The 4010-nt window shown below is 38.2% G+C and overlaps 1 non-coding gene across 1 annotated transcript; it reads right to left on the bottom strand.

The window, feature by feature from the left end:
- Positions 1-364: 364 nt before the first annotated feature.
- Trnad-guc lies at positions 365-436 on the bottom strand. The gene has a single exon. It is a non-coding gene; the product is annotated as a tRNA-Asp (tRNA).
- Positions 437-4010: the final 3574 nt, after the last annotated feature.

Here is a 4010-nt window from a genome sequence, read left to right on the forward strand (position 1 = left end):
AGCCAATTTAGGAAAATCTTACATAATTTTATAACCACTATCCCCAAGATAATTGAGTGGTATTCTAACTTGTTTCACACAATTTTCGAATTATTTGCGTTACGTGCAAGGTATTGTAAAAGCTCGTAATAGTTTTTTTATGAAATAAAATTTTATCTAACTTATTGAGATTAATTTTATGATCGTGGAGGTGGAGATCAATGTTAAGGTTGCAATAAAATTATATGGTCATGATACATCTTTATTGCTTGTACACTTAATTTCGGCTGAACATTATGCAAGAATTTTTGTCACATACTAGCGTGTTATGTAACACTATTAATGTAAATTTGTCTGCTTTAAACTAACAAAATTTAAAAAAATTCTCCCCGGCGGGGAATCGAACCCCGGTCTCCCGCGTGACAGGCGGGGATACTGACCACTATACTACCGAGGACTTGTGTTATGGTATGTTCTTACAGATAGATGTGGTTGTACATCATTTCTTTTCTAAATATATAAGAAATTAATATTATAATATAATAACTAATATCTCTACTATATATCTAATACCTTACTTTACCGTTTCCAAATTTGAAATCGATATCTCCAATCCAAGTGTTTCCAATTTAGAAAGAAGGAGGGGGACTATTTACCCCCGCATTGTATTTCCTGACAATTACGTAGGACGACAGAGCGCGTTTGTAATGAAATAATTAGCAAAATTTCATTTAATATGGCAATATTTTGAATATAATTTAAGACTAACTGCAACTACAGAAAACTATCAAAGTAATCCGTTCACTACACTTTGCTCATACATGTATTCCCACAAGAAATAATCAGATGGGGACATTTTGGAGGCCAATTCAAGGAACCGTCATTATTAGGAGTAGTTTGTGTCCCGTAAGTGATTACTGCTTGTAACATCGCGCTTGCGGTGCTATATCCCTAAACAGCAACTCTTGGCTTTGCCTTGCAGTTGCATCATCCGCCCAGACGTCAGACCATCAGAGAACTTCTGAATGAACTTCTTCATTCTTATACTAGGTTTTGATTAGGTCTCAAATTATTGACTTTGTCGGGTGTCTGTAGCACGTTCCATTTAATCGAGCAGCATTTAATTGTTAAAATCATTATCCCTATCCGTATAGGCACTTGATTGGTTTGATAAAATTATAGCAGAGGACGAACCTGAATTCTTAACCATACCTACCTATACATTGTCAGGTGTCGTGTCAGTCAATACATTTTTTCAATTGCAACTTCCGCATTAAATTTTAAGCAAATAAATGGCCGTTGGGTCAATAGTTTCACAAGAGTATTGATTATCTAACAAGAGTAGGTACGCCACTACAATTACATACATATTTCATTTATAAGGTAAAGTTGTGGCAACTACTAGTGCGTAGGCATAATGCTAACAAGTGTGTGCGGGAGGAGGAGGAGGAGTTTGGTGATAGTGGAACGCGTTCAAGGACCATATGCGACACTGCAAAAGGTGCGCGTTCTTGCTTTTACGTACTTTGTGTCACATCGGTTCACCGTTAAAAATGTACTTGAATTTAATTATCCATTGTATATGCACTTTTATAATTTATATGATGTGTTATAATTGTAATTTAATACCTTATTAGTCAGGCGACCTTCACACTGCACAGTAAATTAAAACGCGCGCCTTTTACGCGTAGCGTAGGGATTCTAAAGGAAGAAGCGTCATCTTGTGTTTTGTTTTACTTGGCCTCTGGCCGGCAAGTCAGCGACCTCTGTGAGAACGCGACTTATATGTGTACGCGACGAAGACGCCAACAACCATTTCGTAATCAGATAAACAAAGACCCTAGCCGCGTGAACGTTAAAGAGCGACGAAGAAGTCTGAACAAAAGCAGACACGAGACACTATAAAGCTGAGCAAAGCGATCGAAACCAACGAGAGCGAGAAAAGAATAAAAGAATTTACCGCTGATGATATGAGTGCAACTGATGCCTCTCTCTGACTGGCTATAGAGGAACTTGTTGGATAAAGCTAGAGTTTGTGGCGTATTACTAATGAATGCGTAAACTGTTGCTGGCAACACTGGTTGGAATGCGGTCGCAGGCGGCGGGGGTCGGCCTCAAGCTCAACTGTTCTGTGTCGTCTCTTGTTCTGGCGCGGCCTGCTTGAATCAATCGACGCGCCGATGCTTGACAAAGACGCGCACCCAATGACATCATATAAATTTCAAACAATTATAGCCGATGACATTTCTGATGGAGTATGCGGACCCCACGCAACCCCGACAAATCTGTCTTTCGCGAAGGGTTGTTTACCGGTATTTTTCGCCCGCCGAGTAAATACTTTTTTTAATTGACTCGTCATCCTCTTAGTAAGCAATCGGAGTATTTTCCTTGACACGGGTCACCACACACACAGCTCAAGTTCATTCTCAAACATCTAACGGATATCAGTTAGTCTCACTCACGAATTCCATTGCATCTTCATGTGAATTCCCCATTTATCTTTGTTTCTGAAGCATGTCTTTTCTAATATCGGATAATACCTCTTAGTATTACATTCCAACAGCAATTAACTACCGTGCGATCCTTGTAAAGTAAAAAGGCCTAATTTAATACTAAGACAAGATCGGAATATAATTAAAGAATTCGATGACGTAATGCGTAGTTATTAATCGATTATCAAGTGTCTTAATGTTACCGTTTGTATATCGGATCTGGCTGAGAGGTCAAACGCCCCCTCTTAAAGTGGCCATAGCATCCTTGTCACGGCCGCCTCTGTAACCCCTCGACTTGCTCACGAGCCGGTCTTTGCCCGTTCAGAGAGAGCAAGTCTCATTCATCCTCACCACTATTGTGTTAGCTTTTTATATGGTACTAATAGGGGTTCTTGCTTGGAAAATGGGAATCGCTATTATTTCACATAAAGCCCTATTTCAGAACACTCCCATTCCTTTAATACCAAAATTTAAACAAAGGTGTGGGAACCTTCAAGGAGTTTGTCTACGTTTGTTTTAATATTTATCAATCCTGAGGCGACCTAATCTCGATTATTAATTTTTTTTTTCACTACTAGCGTCTGATGACATGATTATTAACCTTTTTTCCACTTGTAAAGTAGGTTTTCTCGGCATTTGTTCAAAGTGGTTAATAATTTTTTATTATTAACTAGTAGTCAATAATGAGAACTGTCACGCTGTCACTTTTAGAAAACACAACCCGAAATTTCGCTCAATAAACGTTTAGACAAGTTCTCTAAAACGAATAATTGCCACCATTCGCAATTTCCAGAGAAATTACATACCTAAAATTATCACATTTTGAAAAAATTCGAACGAAATTACTCTTTGAAAATATCTCAATGACAGTACTTCTACGTACCTGATTGACATGTTAAATTAATAAACAAAAAATTCTGTCCAACCGTTCCCTTCCTTATCAATATAATATGTTAATTTAGAGGATTTCAAGTGCTAGTAGTAAAAAAATAGTATATATACCACGGTAGAGAAGTCTATTATTGCCTTCGCACCTTACACCCCTCGGCGCAAGCGCCTCGAGATGTAATCTTGGTGCTCAGGCAATAATACTGGACTTCTCTACCTTGATATATAATGTACTATTTCTACGCCACAAACACGAGTAGGTTTTGTTCACTTTACAATCTGCCGCTACAAAAAATGGTTACCTGTGAGGTACACCCAAATTTCACCCTTCTGCGGAAATACTTGAAACATTTTCAAAATGAACCCGTGTTAAGAGATTTGGCGGAAATTTAAATTACATTTTTTACACACAATACCGTTACGCCACGCCGCCGCCGTCCATAAACTCGGAAGGTCAATAACAATCAAAAGTTTTACACGGGCTCCATATACCTTAATGCAATAAACTACGTGCATTAAGTTGTTCTTCCAAAAGTTCTAATACATTAGTTTGTGCTCCTTCTGTGCTAATATGTGCTCCCGCGTTTTTACGTCCTTATCAGCAAAGATTTAGAATTTTTTAATATGGGGTTACAATTTTGTACGCCAATC

The sequence above is a fragment of the Photinus pyralis genome, unplaced genomic scaffold (genome assembly GCF_008802855.1).
Source record: "Photinus pyralis isolate 1611_PpyrPB1 unplaced genomic scaffold, Ppyr1.3 Ppyr1.4_LG3b, whole genome shotgun sequence".
Taxonomy (NCBI): Eukaryota; Metazoa; Arthropoda; class Insecta; order Coleoptera; family Lampyridae; genus Photinus; species Photinus pyralis.